General features: G+C 48.6%; 1 protein-coding gene across 10 annotated transcripts in view; it reads left to right on the forward strand.

Annotated features, from left to right (window-relative positions):
- ZRANB3 (zinc finger RANBP2-type containing 3) overlaps window positions 1–20,560 on the forward strand; it is an 894,936-nt gene that overhangs the window by 255,623 nt on the left and 618,753 nt on the right. For 3 of the 10 annotated variants that reach the window (XM_063933775.1, XM_063933774.1, XM_063933772.1), the window contains exon 2: window positions 10,765–10,788. The exons of 6 other annotated variants lie outside the window; for them this stretch is intronic. The gene's annotated coding sequence lies outside the window, so the exon portion shown is untranslated. Of the gene's footprint in view, window positions 1–10,764; window positions 10,789–19,312; window positions 19,333–20,560 lie in introns of those variants that run through there. One more of the 10 variants, XM_063933777.1, reaches the window with a different exon arrangement.

Below are 20,560 nucleotides of genomic sequence, written 5' to 3' on the forward strand. Positions count from 1 at the left end.
AGATTGGACAAAGCAGAGTCCAGGGATAAAACAGGGAGTCAATCCATGGCTTTGACTGTGTCACAGGGCCCTTCTGGGTCTCAGAAACGTCCACTGTCCCAAGTAGCAGACACTGATAACGACACGGATTCTGACTCCAGTGTCGACTACGATGATGCGAGGTTACACCCAAGGGTGGCCAAAAGTATTCATTATATGATTATTGCAATAAAGGATGTTTTGCATATCACAGATGACCCCTCTGTCCCTGACACCGAGGGTATGCATGTTTAAGGAAAAGAAACCTGAGGTGACCTATCCCCTATCTCATGAGCTGAATGAGTTATTTGAAAAAGCTTGGGAAACTCCAGACAAGAAACTGCAGATTCCCAAGAGAATTCTTATGGCGTATCCTTTCCGGCACAGGACAGGTTACGGTGGGAATCCTCACCCAAGGTGGACAAGGCTTTAACGCGCGTGTCCAAATAGGTGGCGCTACCATCCCCAGACACGGCAGCCCTCAAGGATCCTGCTGATCGCAGACAGGAGACTACCTTAAAATCAATTTATACACATACGGGTGCCTTGCTCAGACCAGCAATAGCGTCGGCTTGGGTTTGTAGCGCTGTAGCAGCTTGGGCAGATACCTTGTCAGCTGACATTGATACCCTAGATAGGGAAACCATTTTATTGACCTTAGGTCACATTAAAGACGCAGTCTTATATATGAGAGACGCTCAGAGAGACGTTGGGCTGCTAGGTTCGAGAGCCAACGCCATGGCGATTTCTGATAGACGAGCCCTGTGGACCCGCCAATGGACGGGTGATGCAGACTCAAAGAAGCATATGGAAGTTTTGCCTTACAAGGGTGAGGTTTTATTTGGGGAAGGTCTCGCGGACCTGGTTTCCACAGCTACCGCCGGTAAATCTACTTTTTTGCCTTATGTTCCCCCACAGCAAAAGAAAACACCACAATATCAGATGCAGTCCTTTCGGTCGCATAAGTCTAGAAGAGGTCGGGGCTCTTCCTTCCTCGCCAGATGTAAGGGTAGAGGGAAAAGAATGCCTGCTACGGCTAGTTCCCAGGAGCAGAAGTCCTCCCCAGCTTCTACTAAATCCACCGCATGACGCTGGGGCTCCACTGAGGGAGTCCGCACCGGTGGGGGCACGTCTTCGACTATTCAGCCACGTCTGGGTTCAGTCAGACGTGGATCCTTGGGCAATGGAAATTGTATCCCAAGGCTACAAGCTGGAATTCGAAGACGTGCCTCCTCGCTGGTTTTTCAAATTGGCTTTACCAGCTTCTTCCCCAGAAAGGGAGATAGTTTTGGCTGCAATCCAAAAACTGTGTCAACAAGTGGTTGTCGAGGTTCCCCTAGTTCAACAGGGGAAGGGGTACTATTCAACCCTATTTGTGGTCCCGAAACCGGATGGCTCGGTCAGACCCATTTTTAATTTAAAATCCCTAAACCTGTACTTGAAAAAGTTCAAATTCAAGATGGAATCGCTTCGGGCAGTTATTTCCAGCCTGGAAGGGGGGGATTTTATGGTGTCACTAGACATAAAGGATGCATACCTTCATGTCCCCATATATCCCCCTCATCAGGCGTACCTGAGATTCGCTGTACAGGACTGTCATTACCAGTTTCAGACGTTGCTGTTTGGGCTTTCCACGGCCCCGAGGATTTTTACCAAAGTAATGGCGGAAATGATGGTGCTCCTGCGCAGACAGGGAGTCACAATTATCCCGTACTTGGACGATCTCCTGATAAAAGCGAGATCGAGAGATCAATTGCAGAAAAGCGTGTCGCTCTCCCTGAGAGTGCTGCAGCAGCATGGCTGGATTCTAAATCTACCAAAGTCACAGTTGATTCCAACGACTCGGCTATCTTTCTTAGGCATGATTCTGGACACGGAACTAAAGAGGGTTTTTCTCCCAATGGAAAAAGCCCAGGAACTCCAGAACATGGTCAGAGACCTGTTCAAAACGGAAAAGAGTGTCAGTCCATCAATGCACTCGGGTACTGGGAAAAATGGTGGCGACCTACGAGGCCATCCCCTTCGGCAGGTTCCATGCGAGGACGTTTCAGTGGGACCTTCTGGACAAGTGGTCAGGGCCCCATCTACAAATACATCGGAAAATAAGCCTGTCCCCCAGGGCCAGGGTGTCTCTACTGTGGTGGCTGCAGAGTGCTCACCTTCTCGAGGGTCGGTCGCTGGTTCGGCATTCAAGACTGGGTTCTGGTGACCACGGACGCGAGCCTCCGAGGATGGGAAGCAGTCACACAAGGAAGAAATTTTCAGAAACTATGGTCAAGCCAGGAGGCTTGTCTACACATCAACGTACTGGAATTGAGGGCCATATACAACGGCCTACGACAAGCGGAGAATATTCTTCGCGACCTACCGGTTCTGATTCAATCAGACAAAGTCACAGCTGTGGCTCATGTAAACCGCCAAGGCGGAACAAGGAGCAGAGTGGCAATGGCGGAAGCCACCAGGATTCTTCGCTGGGCGGAAAATCACGTAAGCGCTCTGTCGGCTGTCTTCATTCCAGGAGTGGACAACTGGGAAGCAGACTTCCTCAGCAGACACGATCTCCATCCAGGAGAGTGGGGAATTCATCAGGAAGTTTTTGCAGAGATAACAAGTCAGTGGGGACTTCCACAGATAGACATGATGGCGTCACGCCTCAACAAGAAGCTTCGGAGGTATTGTGCCAGGTCAAGGAACCCTCAGGCAGTAGCGGTTGACGCCCTGGTGACACCATGGGTGTTTCAGTCGGTCTATGTGTTCCCTCCTCTTCCGCTTATCTCAAAAATACTGAGAATCATAAGATGAAAAAGAGTGCAGACAATACTCATTGTTCCAGATTGGCCTCGAAGGGCCTGGTATTCAGATCTTCAGGAAATGCTCACAGAAGATCCGTGGCCTCTTCCTCTCAGGGAAGACCTGTTGCAGCAGGGGCCCTGCGTGTTCCAAGACTTACCGCGGTTACGTTTGACGGCATGGCGGTTGAACATCAAATCCTAGCGGGGAAGGGTATTCCGGAGGAATCCCTACTCTGATTAAGGCTAGGAAGGAGGTAACGGCGAAACATTATCACCGCATCTGGAGGAAGTATGTATCTTGGTGTGAAGCCAAGAATGTTCCTACTGAGGATTTCCATCTGGGCAGTTTTCTCCACTTTCTACAGACAGGAGTGGATATGGGCCTAAAGTTAGGCTCCATTAAGGTACAGATTTCGGCCCTATCAATTTTCTTTCAGAAGGAATTGGCTTCTCTCCCAGAAGTCCAGACTTTTGTAAAGGGAGTGCTGCATATCCAGCCTCCTTTTGTGCCCCCAGTGGCACCATGGGACCTTAACGTGGTGTTACAGTTCCTAAAATCTCACTGGTTTGAGCCTCTTCAAACAGTTGAATTAAAATTTCTCACTTGGAAGGTGGTCATGTTGTTGGCCTTGGCATCTGCAAGGCGGGTGTCCGAATTGGCGGCTTTGTCTCACAAGAGCCCCTATCTGATTTTCCATGTGGATAGAGCAGAATTGAGGACTCGTCCTCAATTTTTGCCAAAGGTGGTTTCATCTTTTCATATGAACCAACCTATTGTGGTGCCGGTGGCTACGGGTGACTTGGAGGATTCCAGGTCCCTTGATGTAGTCAGGGCCTTAAAAATTTATGTAGCCAGGACGGCTCGGGTTAGGAAAACAGAGGCACTGTTTGTCCTGTATGTAGCCAACAAGGTCTGCGCTCCTGCTTCTAAACAGACTATTGCTCGCTGGATCTGTAATACGATTCAGCAGGCTCATTCTACGGCTGGATTGCCGTTACCAGATTTGGTGAAGGCCCATTCCACTAGGAAGGTGGGCTCTTCTTGGGCGGCTGCCCGAGGCATCTCGGCATTGCAGCTTTGCCGAGTGGCGACTTGGTCGGGGTCAAACACTTTTTTGATAAATTCTACAAGTTTGATACCTTGTCTGAGGAGGACCTCATGTTTGCTCAATCAGTGCTACAGAGTCATCCGCACTCTCCCGCCCGGTCTGGAGCTTTGGTATAATCCCCATGGTCCTTACGGAGTCCCCAGCATCCTCTAGGACGTAAGAGAAAATAAGATTTTAAACCTACCAGTAAATCTTTTTCTCCTAGTACGTAGAGGATGCTGGGCGCCCGTCCCAGTGCGGACGAAGTTCTGCAAGACTTGTATATAGTTATTGCTTACATAAGGGTTATGTTACAGTTTTGATCAGTCTCTGGCTGATGCTGTTTTGTTTCATACTGTTAACTGGTTCGTATGTTCCAAGTTATACGGTGTGGATGGTGTGGGCTGGTCTATATCTTGCCCTTGGATTAACAAAAATCCTTTCCTCGTACTGTCCGTCTCTGGGCACATTTCTCATAACTGAGGTCTGGAGGAGGAGCATAGAGGGAGAAGCCAGTGTACACCCATTCTAAAATACTTTAGAGTGCCCATGTCTCCTGCGGAGCCCGTCTATACCCCATGGTCCTTATGGAGTCCCCAGCATCCTCTACGGACTAGGAGAAAAAGATTTACCGGTAGGTTTAAAATCTTATTTTTTCTTGTGATGCCGACCCCGCGGGACCGTGCATTCACAATGCTTCACTTTTTCCAAATTTTGTTATGTTACAGCCTTATTCCAAAATGGATTAAATTACTTTTTTTTCCTCAAAATTCTACACACAATGGGCCTAATTCAGACCTGATCGTAGATGTGCTAAATTTAGCACATCTACAATCAGTCACACTGACATGCGGGGGGACGCCCAACACAGGGCTAGTCTGCCCCGCATGTCAGGCGGTGATGCTTTTGTACTTAAAGAGTAGCTCCCTACCAGTGCAGCTCCTGCGCGCTGGCAGGGAGCTACCCGTCGCTGTGAGGGTCGCAGCGGCTGCGTGTGACGTTACGCAGCTGCCACGGCCTGCACGGTCCGGGCACACCTGCGTTGCCCGGACCCCGCCCCTAAAACGGTGGCCAAATGCTGCTGGCCCGCCCCTTCCTGCCCACTGAACGTCTCTGCCTGTCAGTCAGGCAGAGGCAATCGCAGGGCTGAGACAGCTGTCAGCTGTATAACATGCGCCGGCGCATGCGCAGTTCAGATCTGATCGCTGCTGTGCGAAAATACACAGCAGCGTTCAGGTCTGAATTAGCCCCAATACCCCATAATGACAATGTGAAAAAAGTGTTTTTTAGATTTTTGCAAATTTATTAAATATAAAAAACTAAGTTATCACATATACATAAGTATTCACAGTCTTTGCTCAATACTTTGTTGATGCACCTTTGGCAGCAACTACAGCCTCAAGTCTTTTTTAATATGATGCCACAAGCTTGACACACCTATCTTTTGGGCAGTTTCGCCCAATCCTCTTTGCAGCACCTCTCAAGCTCCATCAGGTTGGATCTGGAGTGTTGGTTGACAGCCATTTTCAGATCTCTCCAGAGTTGCTCAATCGGATTCAAGTCTGGGCTCTGGCTGGGCCACTCAAGGACATTCACAGAGTTGTCCTGAAGCCACTCCTTTGATATCTTGGCTGTGTGCTTAGGGTTGTTGTCCTGCTGAAAGATGAACCATTGCCCAGTCTGAGGTCAAGAGCGCTCTGGAGCAGGTTTTTATCCAGGATGTCTTTGTACATTGCTGCATTCATCGTTCCCTCTATCCTGACTAGTCTCCCAGTTCCTGCTGCAAAAAAACATCCCCACATCATGATGCAGTAACCACCATGCTTCGCTGTAGGGATGGTATTGGTATGGTGATGAGCGGTGCCTGGTTTCCTCCAAATATGACGCCTGGCACTCACGCTAAAGAGTTCAGTCTTTGTCTCATCAGACCAGAGAATTTTGTTTCTCATGGTATGAGAGTCTTTCAGGTGCATTTTGGCAAACTCCAGGCGGGCTGCCATGTGCTTTTTACTAAGGAGTGGCTTCCGTCTGGCCACTCTTCCATACAGGCCTGATTGGTGGATTGCTGCAGAGATGGTTGTTCTTCTGGAAGGTTCTCCTCTCTCCACAGAGGAATGCTGTAGCTCTGATAGAGTGACCATTGGGTTCTTGGTCACCTCCCTGATATGGGCGAATTCCTAATATCCCCTGCGGCGGGGAACGATTTATCCCCTCTGGAGCTCAGTGTCCAGTCAGCGGAGACAGTGGCTCAGACCCCGCAGGGCGTACACTGCTCCCCCCCTCAGTCCCTCGATGCATGGAGGCTGTTGCCAGCAGCCTCCCTGTAAAATAATAAACTCTAAAACTAAACTTTACTAAGGAAACTCTGGAGAGCTCCCCTAGCTGTGACCGGCTCCTCCGGGCACATTTTCTAAACGGAGTCTGTTAGGAGGGGCATAGAGGGAGGAGCCAGCCCACACTCTCAAACTCTTAAAGTGCCAATGGCTCCTGTGGGGTCATTTGTGGATCTGGCCTTTTCTCGTAGTCCGTAGAGGATGCTGGGCGCCCGCCCAGCGCTTCGTTTTCCTGCACTTGTTATCTGGTTTAGTACAACTTCGTTTTAGTTGAGTACTGCGTTGTTTACTTGGTAAGTAATGTTACAGCGGTTGCTGAGTTTTCAAGCTAAGTTAGCTTGATGTGCCTTGTATGTGTGAGCTGGTATGAATCTCGCCACTATCTCTGTTAAATCCTTCTCTCGAAGATGTCCGTCTCCTCGGGCACAGTTTCTAAACTGAGTCTGGTAGGAGGGGCATAGAGGGAGGAGCCAGCCCACACTTTCAAACTCTTAAAGTGCCAATGGCTCCTGGTGGACCCGTCTATACCCCATGGTACTAATTTGGACCCCAGCATCCTCTACGGACTACGAGAAAAGGATTTACCAGTAGGTAATCAAAATACTATTTACGTCCGCATGCTGGGGCCTGTGAGTTGTGAAGGCATCTCACATATTCGAACACCTTTGCCTGATTGACGGGCAGAGGCGTTCGCGGGGCAGGAGGGTGAGTTGCGTCTGCGGCATTGCGGCAGGCATGGTCCGGACAGCAGTTACGTGTCCGGACCGTTTGCGGGGCGTCCCGCGGCGGCTGCGTGACGTCACACGTCTACTTTAGCAGCTAGGCTGCGTAAGCAGAGGGGAACCCTAAACATGCAAAAGCATCCCCATTGTGCGATGCGTTTGCATGTTTGTGGGGGGAGGCAGGACCCAGCATGCGGGGCGGACTTGCCCTGTGCTGGGCGTCCCACCGCATTTAAGTGTAATGGGTTGTAGATCTACGACCCATGCTGAATTAGGCCCTGAGTTTGTAGGGAAACTGTGCTGGCTTCTGTGATCCGCTGCTGCGTCCGAAGACCCAGCATTGGATCACTGCGTGAGCCTCAGTCGTCTGCGTAACCCTCAAAGAAGATAAAAACAGATTGTCAATGTGGATAGAGAGGGAGCTGATATTATTGTACTGTAACAGCAGACTCTGTAGGCTATATTGGAGGTCAGTAATGCTGGCACTGTGTCAGACATCACTGTGGCTAATGGACAGTTGCATGCGGCTATGATTTGCCCTGGGGCTTGTCTTAAATAGTACCAGTGGAGATTAGGTTGGTGTACGCTTAAAGTTTCAGTATATGGTGGGCACAAAACTGTAATACTGGACACAGGCTAGTGTTTGGCAAGCGTGAATTTGTAATACTGGCCACAGGCTAGTGTTTGGCAAGCATGAATGTGTAATACTGGCCACAGGCTAGTGTTTGGCAAGCATGAATGTATAATACTGGCCACAGGCTAGTGTTTAGTAAGCATGAATGTGTAATACTGGCCACAGGCTAGTGATTGGCAAGCATGAATGTGTAATACTGGCCACAGGCTAGTGTTTGGCAAGCATGAATGTATAATACTGACCACAGGCTAGTGTTTGGCAAGCATGAATGTGTAATACTGGCCACAGACTAGTGTTTAGTAAGCCTGAATGTGTAATACTGGCCACAGGCTAGTGTTTGGCAAGCATGAATGTGTAATACTGGCCACAGGCTAGTGTTTGGCAAGCATGAATGTGTAATACTGGCCACAGGCTAGTGTTTAGTAAGCCTAAATGTGTAATACTGGCCACAGGCTAGTGTTTGGCAAGCATGAATGTGTAATACTGGCCACAGGCTAGTGTTTGGCAAGCATGAATGTATAATACTGGCCACAGGCTAGTGTTTAGTAAGCATGAATGTGTAATACTGGCCACAGGCTAGTGTTTGGTAAGCATGAATGTGTAATACTGGCCACAGGCTAGTGTTTGACATGAATGTGTAATACTGGCCACAGGCTAGTGTTTGACATGAATGTGTAATACTGGCCACAGGCTAGTGTTTGGCAAGCATGAATGTGTAATACTGGCCACAGGCTAGTGTTTGGCAAGCATGAATGTGTAATACTGGCCACAGGCTAGTGTTTGGCAAGCATGAATGTATAATACTGGCCACAGGCTAGTGTTTAGTAAGCATGAATGTGTAATACTGGCCACAGTTCTGTGTATGGTCAGGATGGTGCAGATATACCAGTTTTGGTCAGTGTCAATCATGAGGCTGTTTTGCTGTAGATACAAAGGTGTTATGATGGACATGGGACCTTGTATTTTGGTAATGGAACTGTTGGGTATGAGATTATTGGGCACAAGGTTATGGTGGGCATGGGAATTTGTTGGGCATGAGGCTACTACTGATCATAGGGCACAGAATACAGGGATGTTGGTTTTGTACATACTAGGCATAGGGATGTGTGTGGTGTACATAGTACACGATTCACCCCTTTACCATACATAGAAAATAGTTTTTTTTTGTTGTTGTTGTTTTTTTTAAAGTGCAGCGGGTACAAGAAAAATAAGTAATTCCAATTGTATTGTCCCTTTTTTAATCAGTGACTGACTGACCTTTACTTCATATTCTTAGAAGCCGGAGTTATATGAATCTTCCACTTGAATCACATACTCACTGTTGAAATTGAAAGTTAAATTAATTAGTAGCAATTATGAACACTGCGGATTGCAGCTGAGAATGACCCTTCTTAGAATACGGAAAGTTTCAGCTACTGAAATAAATTACTTTTGTTCCTAAATTTATACTGATACTGTATTTGCTGCTTCTTTCCGTTCATATTATTAATCTGATTTTGAAGTACATTAATTGCAAACCAGTAAATTCCATAATAATTCTTAATCTTTTTATAGGAAGTTCGCATCTGCCAGACAATTCAGTATTTTTATTTTGGTAAGGTAGCATGAGTTCCATTCCAGGCATGAGGTTGTGGAGTTTATATGTTCTCCTGCGTGCGCATGGGTTTCCACAGGCTGTTGCAGTTTCCTTCAACGCACCAAAAACATACTGGTAATTCAGTGCATGAGGCAGATTCAATTAGCCACATAACTTAAGCTGGATGCACACTACGATAAAGTGAATGATGCCTGCCCCGCAACTGGGCCCAAACGCTCATGTTACCACTGCATTTGGCAACATGGCCCTCACTCATGGGAGCGCCTCAGGAGCTCCGTATTAGGTGCACCCTTGGACTCTTATAGCTCGGAACATTTGACCACTGGTACTGAGTTACCAAGCGTGGAAGTTGTAAAATAAATGGATAGTTTTGTGCATTAAATCTGTGATCTGCAGTTGTCCACAGCTAATTATCTGCCTATGTATGTTTGTGTGGTAGAGGAGTAATCCCCATACACACTAGACGAGAAAGTGAAAGATCTTGCTCAGAAGGGACGATCTGAGCGAGAACTTTCACAATCTCGTCCAGTGTGTACACTCAGTGTCGTTAACTATGCACGCTCCCGCGCATCGTTAACGACCCCCTCCCTCGTCTGAACATGTACAGACAAGGGAGATCCTCATCGTTACCAATGCCGTCACTGCCTTCCCCGCCGGCAATATCGGCGTCATCAGGGATCGGCTAGTGTGTACTGGCCTTTAGAATGTCAGCCACATTAAGGCAGAGAATGATACATTCTCTGTAAACCCTGTATAATGGGCCTAATTCTGAGTTGATCGCAGCAACAAGTTTGTTAGCAATTGGGCAAAACCATGTGCACTGCAGGGGAGGCAGATATAACATGTGCATAAAGAGTTAGATTTGGGTGGGTTATTTTATTTCTGTGCAGGGTAAATACTGGCTGCAAATTAGATTGCAGATTGAACACACCACACCCAAATCTAACTCTCTCTGCACATGTTAAATCTGCCTCCCCTGCAGTGCATATGGTTTTGCCCAACTGCTAACAAAATTCCTGCTGCGATCAACTTGGAATTACCCCCCCATGTGCACTGCAGGAGGGGCAAATGTAACATGTGCAGAGAGAGTTAGATTTGGGTGGGGTGTATTCAGAGTGAAATCTAAATTGCAGTGTAAAAATAAACCAGCCATTATTCATCCTACACAGAAACAAAATAACCCACCCAAATCTAACTCTCTGCACATGTTATATCTGCCCCACCTGCAGTGCACATGGTTTTGCCCAATTGCTAACAAACTTGCTGCTGCGATCAACTCAGAATTACCCCCAATGTGTTACCACTGCATAGATGACAATCTACAATGAGTAGTTTATGTGATCCTGTAAGTAAAATAGTTTGACTGCTCCTACATTTATTTTAAATAAAGTATAACATTACAAATAAATTAGACTTTGGTCTTTATCATTATATAAGTTTTTTTATTGGTAGCTTTTCCAGAATTTTTATTGTTTGGGTTTCATAAAGTTTATTGTCTGATTACCTGAAAAAATGTTAATGTTATTTGTACAACATATTGTTACAATCTAACTCCTTACCCATTATCTCCTCCTTTATAGGCCCCATTAACCTAAGGAATCTTAGTAAGTACAGCTCCATTTTCTCTGTCCTTGCGCTCCTCAGCCCTCCCTTGTTAGCTCTTGTCTTCCGATCCCCTATCTGTCACATTTTTCCCCTTATGTGGCATCACTGTTGCTATACTAATTTCTTCCTCAGTACTTGGCACCAGCTGCTATTTACATCACCATAGCAACTATTTGTGTCCTACACTGACTAAACCTTTTTATATTGTGTCCACGGATTACGGATAATACTTTCCACTGCTGTAGTTATTATAAACACCTTTATGTGCTCATTTATATTTATATTATATACGTATTTCTCTAACGTCCTAGAGGATGCTGGGACTCCGTAAGGACCATGGGGAATAGACGGGCTCCGCAGGAGATAGGGCACTTTAAGAAAGCTTTGGATTCTGGGTGTGCACTGGCTCCTCCCTCTATGCCCCTCCTCCAGACCTCAGTTTTACACTGTGCCCAGAGGGAAATGGGTGCACTGCAGGGAGCTCCCCTGAGTTCTCTGCCTAGAAAGCATTTTTGTTTGGATTTTTTCTCTATTTTTTACAGGGAGCACTACTGGTAACAGGCTTCCTGCATCGAGGGACTGAGGAGAGAGGGGCAGACCTACTTAAATGATAGGCTCTGCTTCCTCGGCTACTAGACACCATTAGCTCCAGAGGGGGTGAACACAGGTACGTCCTGGGCGTTCACTCCCAGAGCTGCGCCGCCATTCTCCTCACAGAGCCAGAAGAAAAGAAGTCAGAAGACGTCTCAGGCGGCAGAAGCCTTCAGAGCTTCACTGAGGTAACGCACAGCATTGCAGCTGTGCGGCATTGCTCCACACACCACACGGGTGGTATTCATGTAACCGCCGGTCAGCTGACCGACAGTCACATGACCTTCTCCACCAGCCCGACGGGTCACTGTCCCGATGGTCGGCATGACGACCAACAGGGACTATTTCCACTCGTGGGTGTCCACGACACCCATAGAGTGGGAATAGAACCCGTGGCGACCGCAGGTCGCCACCGAGCTCGCAGCATGGCGAGCGCAGCGAGCCCACAAGGGGCTTGCTGCACTCGCCCCTCCCCGCCGGGATCCCGGCGTCGGTATGCTGCCAGGATCTGCTGTCGGTATGCTGCCGTACTACACCCCACCACACACACTCCGGTCACTGTAAGGGTGCAGGGCGCAGGGGGGGCGCCCTGGGCAGCAATATAAACACCTCTCTGATGGCAAAAGACTATATACATGTACAGGTGGGAACTGTACATGTATATAAAAGAGCCCCCGCCATTTTTTAATAACTTTGAGCAGGACAGAAGCCCGCTGCCGAGGGGGCGGGGCTTCTCCCTCAGCACTCACCAGCGCCATTTTCTCTCCACAGCACCACTGAGAGGAAGCTCCCCGGACTCTCCCCTGCTTTACACACGGTGAAAGGGGGGTTTTGAACTAGAGGGGGGGGGGCACATAATTGGCGTTTTATTACTACACAGCGCTACTGGGGAAAAGCATTCTGTGTTTCTTTCCAGGGGTATAGCGCTGGGGTGTGTGCTGGCATACTCTCTCTCTGTCTCTCCAAACGGCCTTAAAGGGGATACTGTCTTCAGAAAAAGAGTTTCCCTGTGTGGGTGAAGTGTGTCGGTACGCGTGTGTTGACATGTTTGACGAGGAAGGCTCGCTTAATGTGGAGGGGTAGTGCTTGAATGTCAGGTCGCCGTCAGCAATGCCGACACCGGACTGGGTGGATATGCTGAATGTCTTAAATGCAAATGTAAATTTACTGCATAAAAGGTTAGACAAGGCTGAGGCTAGGGATCAGTCAGGTAGCCAGACCATGCCTGTCCCTGTGGCGCCAGGACCTTCGGGGTCTCAAAAGCGCACCATATCCCAGGTCGATGACACAGATACTGACTCTAGTGTCGACTATGAAGATGCAAAATTACAGCCGAAGGTGGCAAAGGGTATTCGTTACATGATTATTGCCATTAAAGAGGTTTTGCATATCACCGAGGAACCCCCTGTCCCGGACACGAGGGTACACATGTGTAAAGGGAAAAAGCCTGAGGTCACTTTTCCGTCTTCATTTGAGCTAAGCGAATTGTGCGAAAAGGCTTGGGAATCTCCAGATAGGAACAAAGAACTTGGTGTTACAGCGCATAAAGATTAGAACTTAAGAAAAATGTATTAAAACACATAAAACATGTATATAATATAAAATTTGTACCACCGGCCGGCCAACGTACTGATTCAATACTGTATTTATAAACAGACTAGATACAACATGTAACATGACATAATTCTCTGTGTCCACTTATAATTTTTAGCAACACATGCTGTGATAGTTAAAATGTAACTTTTCTGATGTTTACTGAAGCTTAATAGCACACAGAGTTCTCCCTTGTATAACTATAGAGCAGTCAATTTTGGGAAAAAGAAGGACTTTTTTCTTCACAATAAATGAGAACTTAGGAGCTGTTTAGCTGTCCCATTTGGATAGCCAGAAATCCGTTGATAAAGTGAAGCTGTGCTTCCTATAAAAGCGTGTCAGGCCAGACAATTAAACAATTAGACCGCTCCTCTTTGTGGACTCTTTCACCAAGAGTGTCCTCCCCGGCTGCTGATGCTTTAACCTTTATCATGCAGTCATCTCTGGGAGATCATAAATATAGGTGAAGAATACGTGGAGCGTTGTAGCTGGCTAGCGAGATCTCCGGATACAGTGGTACAAACGGCAATGAAATTTAATGACCATAGAGCATATCAGAGATGCTGCCTTGTATATGAGAGATGCTCAAAGAGACATTTGTTTACTAAGCTCCAGTATAAACGCTATGTCTATTTCTCTGACGTCCTAAGTGGATGCTGGGACTCCGTAAGGACCATGGGGAATAGCGGCTCCGCAGGAGACTGGGCACAACTAAAGAAAGCTTTAGGACTACCTGGTGTGCACTGGCTCCTCCCACTATGACCCTCCTCCAGACCTCTGTTAGAATCTTGTGCCCGGCTGAGCTGGATGCACACTAGGGGCTCTCCTGAGCTCCTAGAAAGAAAGTATATTTTAGGTTTTTTATTTTACAGTGAGATCTGCTGGCAACAGACTCACTGCAGCGAGGGACTAAGGGGAGAAGAAGCGAACCTACCTAACTGGTGGTAGTTTGGGCTTCTTAGGCTACTGGACACCATTAGCTCCAGAGGGATCGACCGCAGGACCCGACCTTGGTGTTCGTTCCCGGAGCCGCGCCGCCGGCCCCCTTACAGAGCCAGAAGCAAGAAGTGTTCCGGAAAATCGGCGGCAGAAGACTTCTGTCTTCAACAAGGTAGCGCACAGCACTGCAGCTGTGCGCCATTGCTCCTCATGCACACCTCACACTCCGGTCACTGATGGGTGCAGGGTGCTGGGGGGGGGGGCGCCCTGAGGGCAATATAAGACACCTTGGTTGGCAAATCTACACCATATATAGTCAGGAAGGCTATATAGGTGTAAAAATACCCCTGCCAGAATTCCAGAAAAAGCGGGAGAAGTCAGCCGGAAAAGGGGCGGGGCCATCTCCCTCAGCACACTGGCGCCATTTTTTCTTCACAGTGCAGCTGGAAGACAGCTCCCCAGGCTCTCCCCTGTAGTTTTCAGGCTCAAAGGGTTAAAAAGAGAGGGGGGGCACTAAATTTATGCGCAATATGTGTATACAAGCAGCTATTGGGGGAAAAATCACTCAGTTATAGTGTTAATCCCTGCATTATATAGCGCTCTGGTCTCCCCAAAGGACTTTGTGGGGTCCTGTCCTCAGTCAGAGCATTCCCTGTGTGTGTGCGGTGTGTCGGTACGGCTGTGTCGACATGTTGGATGAGGAAGGTTACGTGGAGGCGGAGCAGAGGCCGATAAATGGGATGTCGCCCCCTGTGGGGCCGACACCAGAGTGGATGGATAGGTGGAAGGTATTAACCGACAATGTCAACTCCTTACATAAAAGGCTGGATGACGTAACAGCTGTGGGACAGCCGGCTTCTCAGCCCGCGCCTGCCCAGGCGTCTCAAAGGCCATCAGGGGCTCAAAAAACGCCCGTTACCTCAGATGGCAGACACAGATGTCGGCACGGAGTCTGACTCCAGTGTCGACGAGGTTGAGACATATACACAATCCACTAGGAACATCCGTTGCATGATCTCGGCAATGAAAAATGTGTTACACATTTCTGACATGAACCCAAGTACCACATAAAAGGGGTTTTATGTTTGGGGAGAAAAAGCAGCCAGTGTTTTGTTCCCCCATCAGATGAGTGAATGAAGTGTGTAAAGAGCGTGGGTTCCCCCGATACAAAATGGTAATTTCTAAAAAGTTACTGCTGGCGTACCCTTTCCTGCCAGAGGATAGGTCACGTTGGGAGATATCCCCTAGGGTGGATAAGGCGCTCACACGTTTGTCAAAAAAGGTGGCACTGCCGTCTTGGGATACGGCCACTTTGAAGGAGCCTGCTGATAAAAAGCAGGAGACTATCCTGAAGTCTGTATATACACACTCAGGTACTATACTGAGACCTGCATTTGCCTCAGCATAAATAGTGCTGCTGCAGCGTGGTCTGATACCCTGTCAGATAATATTTGCTAACATAGAGCATATTAAATACGTCGTCTTATATATGAAGGATGCACAGCGGGATATTTGCCGGCTGGCATCCAGAATTAATGCAATGTCTATTCTGCCAGGAGGGTATTAGAGACCCAGCAGTGGACAGGTGATGCTGCCTTTAAAAGGCACATGGAGATTCTGCCTTATAAGGGTGAGGAATTGTTTGGGGATGGTCTCTGGGACCTCGTATCCACAGCAACAGCTGGGAAGAATTTTTTTTACCTCAGGTTTCCTCACAGCCTAAGAAAGCACCGTATTTTCAGGTACAGTCCTTTCGGCTTCAGAAAAGCAAGCGGGTCAAAGGCGCTTCCTTTCTGCACAGAGACAAGGGAAGAAGGAAAAAGCTGCACCAGACAGCCAGTTCCCAGGATCAAAAATCTTCCCCCGCTTCCTCTGAGTCCACCGCATGACGCTGGGGCTCCACAGGTGGAGACAGGTGCGGTGGGGGCGCGTCTCGGGAACTTCAGGGACCAGTGGGCTTGCCCACAGGTGGATCCCTAGGTTCTGCAAGTAGTATCACAGGGATACAGGCTGGAGTTCGAGGCGACTCCCCCTCGCCGTTACCTCACATCAGCCTTACCTGCTGCCCTCGGAGAAAGGGAGGTAGTACTGGCGGCAATTCACAAGCTGTACTTCCAGCAGGTGAAATCAAGGTACCCCTCCTTCAACAAGGCCGGGGTTACTATTCCAAAATGTTGTGGTACCGAAACCAGACGGTTCGGTGAGACCCATTCTAAAATTGAAATCCTTGAACACTTATATACGAAGGTTCAAGTTCAAAGTGGAATCGCTCAGGGCGATTATTGCAAAACTGGAGAATTTCATGGTATCACTGGACATCAAGGATGCTTACCTGCATGTCCCTATTTACCCTCTTCACCAGGAGTACCTCAAAATTGTGGTACAGGATGGTCATTACCAATTCCAGACGTTGCCGTTGGTCTGTCCCCGGCACCGAGGGTATTTACCAAGGTAATGGCCGAAATAATTATCCCGTGCTTGGACGATCTCCTTATAAAGGCGAGGTCCAGGGAGCAGTTGTTCGTCGGAGTAGCACTATCTCGGGAAGTGCTACAACAGCACGGCTGGATTCTGAATATTCCAAAGTCGCAGCTGGTTCCTACGACGCGTCTACTGTTCCTGGGTATGGTTCTGGACACAGAACAGGATAAAAAGGGTTTCTCCCGGAGGAGAAGTCCTAGGAGTTGTCGTCTCTAGACAGAGACCTCCTAATTCAAATACAGGTGTCGGTGCATCAATGCACGCGAGCCCTGGGAAAGATGGTAGCTTCTTACGAAGAAATTCCATTCGCCAGGTCCCATGCAAGGATCTTCCAGTGGGATCTGTTGGACAAGTGGTCCGGGTCGCATCTTCAGATGCATCGGCGGATAACCGTGTCTCCAAGGGCCAGGGTGTCGCTGTTGTGGTGGCTGCAGGGTGCTCATCTTCTAGGGGGCCGCAGATTCGGCATACAGGACTGGGTCCTGGTGACCACGGATGCCAGCCTTCGAGGCTGGGGGGCAGTCACACAGGGAAGAAACTTCCAAGGACTATGGAAAAGTCAGGAGACTTCCCTACACATAAATATTCTGGAACTAAGGGCCATTTACAATGTCCTAAGTCAGGCTAGACCCCTGCTTCAACACCGGCCGGTGCTGATCTAGTCAGACAACATCACGGCGGTCGCTCCTGTAAACCGACAGGGCGGCACAAGAAGCAGGATGGCGATGGCAGAAGCCACAAGGAATCTCCGATGGGCGGAAAATCATGTGTTAGCACTGTCAGCAGTGTTCATTCCCGGAGTGGACAACTGGGAAGCAGACTTTCTCAGCAGACACGACCTCCACCCGGGAGAGTGGGAACTTCATCCAGAAGTCTTCCAAATGATTGTACACCGTTGGGAAAGGCCACAGGTGGACATGATGGCGTCCCGCCTCATCAAAAAGCTACAAAGATATTGCGCCAGGTCAAGGGACCCTCAGGCGATAGCTGTGGACGCTCTGGTAACACCGTGGGTGTACCAGTCAGTGTATGTGTTCCCTTCTCTGCCTCTCTTACCCAGGGTAATGAGAATAATAAGAAGGAGTGGAGTAAGAACTATACTCATTGTTCCGGATTGGCCAAGAAGAGCTTGATACCCAGAACTCCAAGAAATGATCTCAGAGGACCCATGGCCTCTGCCGCTCAGACAGGACCTGCTGCAGCAGGGGGCCTGTCTGTTCCAAGACGTACCGCGGCTGCGTTTGACGGCATGGCGGTTGAACGCCGGATCCTGAAGGAAAAGGGCATTCCGGAGGAAGTTATCCCTACGCTAATTAAAGCTAGGAAAGAAGTGAACGCAAACCATTATCACCGCATATGGCGGAAATATGTTGCGTGCTGTGAGGCCAGGAAGGCCCCAAAGGAGGAATTTCAGCTAGGTCGATTTCTGCACTTCCTACAGTCAGGGTGACTATGGGCCTAAAATTGGGTTCCATTAAGGTCCAGATTTCGGCTCTATCGATTTTCTTCCAAAATAGAACTGGCTTTACTGCCTGAAGTTCAGACTTTTGTTAAGGGAGTGCAGCATAGTCAGCCCCGTTTGTGCCTCCAGTGGCACCGTGGGATCTCAACGTGGTGTTGGATTTCCTGAAGTCGCATTGGGTTGAGCCACTTAAATCCGTGGAGCTACAATACCTCACGTGGAAAGTGGTCATGCTGTTGGCCTTGGCGTCGGCCAGGCGTGTATCAGAATTGGCGGCTTTGTCATGCAAAAGCCCTTATCTGATTTTTTATATGGATAAGGCGGAATTGAGGACTCGTTCCCAATTCTTTCCTAAGGTGGTATCAGTTTTTCATGTGAACCAACCTATTGTGGTGCCTGTGGCTACTTGGGACTTGGAGGATTCCAAGTTACTGGACGTAGTCAGGGCCCTGAAAAGTATATGTTTCCAGGACGGCTGGAGTCAGGAAAACTGACTCGCTATTTATCCTGTATGCACCCAACAAGCTGGGTGCTCCTGCTTCTAAGCAGACTATTGCTCGCTGGATCTGTAGCACGATTCAGCTTGCACATTCTGCGGCTGGACTGCCGCATCCTAAATCAGTGAAAGCTCATTCCACGAGGAAAGTGGGCTCTTCTTGGGCGGCTGCCCGAGGGGTCTCTGCTCTACAACTTTGCCGAGCAGCTACTTGGTCGGGGTCAAACACATTTGCTAAATTCTACAAGTTTGACACACTGGCTGAGGAGGACCTAGAGTTTGCCCATTCGGTGCTGCAGAGTCATCCGCACTCTCCCGCCCGTTTGGGAGCTTTGGTGTAATCCCCATGGTCCTTACGGAGTCCCAGCATCCACTTAGGACGTCAGAGAAAATAAGATTTTACTCACCGGTAAATCTATTTCTCGTAGTCCGTAGTGGATGCTGGGCGCCCATCCCAAGTGCGGATTGTCTGCAATACTTGTTTATAGTTATTGCCTAACTAAAGGGTTATTGTTGAGCCATCTGTTGAGAGGCTCAGTTATATTTCGTACTGTTAACTGGGTATAGTATCACAAGTTATACGGTGTGATTGGTGTGGCTGGTATGAGTCTTACCCGGGATTCAAAATCCTTCTTTATTGTGTCAGCTCTTCCGGGCACAGTATCCTAACTGAGGTCTGGAGGAGGGTCATAGTGGGAGGAGCCAGTGCACACCAGGTAGTCCTAAAGCTTTCTTTAGTTGTGCCCAGTCTCCTGCGGAGCCGCTATTCCCCATGGTCCTTACGGAGTCCCAGCATCCACTACGGACTACGAGAAATAGATTTACCGGTGAGTAAAATCTTATTTTCTGCTAGGCGACTCTTGTGGACCCGACAGTGGACTGGAGACGCCGACTCAAAGCGGCATATGGAGTCATTGCCTTACAAGGGGGAAGAGTTGTTTGGAGACGGCCTCTCGGACCTTGTCTCTACTGCTACGGCCGGTAAATCGAATTTTTTACCTTATGTACCCCCGCAGCATGCTAAGAAGGTACCCCATTATCAGATGCAGTACTTTCGTTCCAATAAGAGCAAGAAGGTACGGGGATCGTCCTTTTTTGCCAGAGGTAAAGGCAAGGGAAAAAAGCTGCACGCAGCTAGTCCCCAGGAGCAGAAGTCCTCCCCTGCATCTGTAAAGTCCACCGCAGGACGCTGGGGCTCCCGGGGGGAGGCAGATCAAGTGGGGGCACGTCTTCGATTTTTCAGCCACGTCTGGGTTCACTCGCAGGTGGATCCCTGGGCATTAGAGATTGTTTCTCAGGGATACAGACTGGAATTCGAAGACATGCCTCCTCGCCTGTTTTTCAAATCGGCTCTTCCGACTTCCCCGTCAGAGAGGGAGCTAGTGTTAGCTGCAATCCAAAAATTGTATATTCAACAGGTGATAGTCAAAGTTCCTCATCTCCAACAAGGAGAGGGATATTACTCAACCCTGTTTGTGGTCCCGAAACCGGACGGTTCGGTCAGACCCATTTTAAATCTAAAATCCCTGAACCTGTACTTGAAGAGATTCAAGTTCAAAATGGAATCACTCAGGGCGGTTATAGTCAGCCTGGAGGGGGGGGGGGGGGGATTGGATGGTGTCCCTGAACATATAGGATGCATACCTTCATGTTCCAATTTCCCCCCCTCACCAGGCGTTCCTGAGATTTGCAGTACAGGACTGTCACTACCAATTTGAGACGTTGCCGTTTGGGCTTTCCACGGCCCGAGAATTTTCACCAAGGTAATGGCGGAAATGATGGTGCTCCTGCGCAAGCAGGGTGTCACAATTATACCATACTTGGACGATCTCCTCATAAAGGCGAGATCTCGGGAGAAGTTGCTGGACAGCGTGTCTCTGTCCATGAAGACGTTGCAAATGCACGGCTGGTTTCTCAATATACCGAAGTTCCAGCTAGTCCCTGCAATGCGTCTGACCTTTTTGGGCCTGATTCTAGACACAGACCAGAAGAGGGTTTTTCTTCCGATGGAAAAGGTTCAGGAGCTCATAGCCCTGGTCAGGAACCTATTGAAGCCAAAAAAGGTTTCAGTGCATCATTGCACACGGGTTCTGGGGAAGATGGTGGCTTCATACGAGGCCATCCCCTTCGGCAGGTTCCATGCAAGGACCTTTCAATGGGACCTATTGGACAAATGGTCCAGGTTCCATTTACAAATGCATCAAAGGAT

This window comes from Pseudophryne corroboree, chromosome 7 (assembly GCF_028390025.1).
Source record: "Pseudophryne corroboree isolate aPseCor3 chromosome 7, aPseCor3.hap2, whole genome shotgun sequence".
NCBI lineage: Eukaryota > Metazoa > Chordata > Amphibia > Anura > Myobatrachidae > Pseudophryne > Pseudophryne corroboree.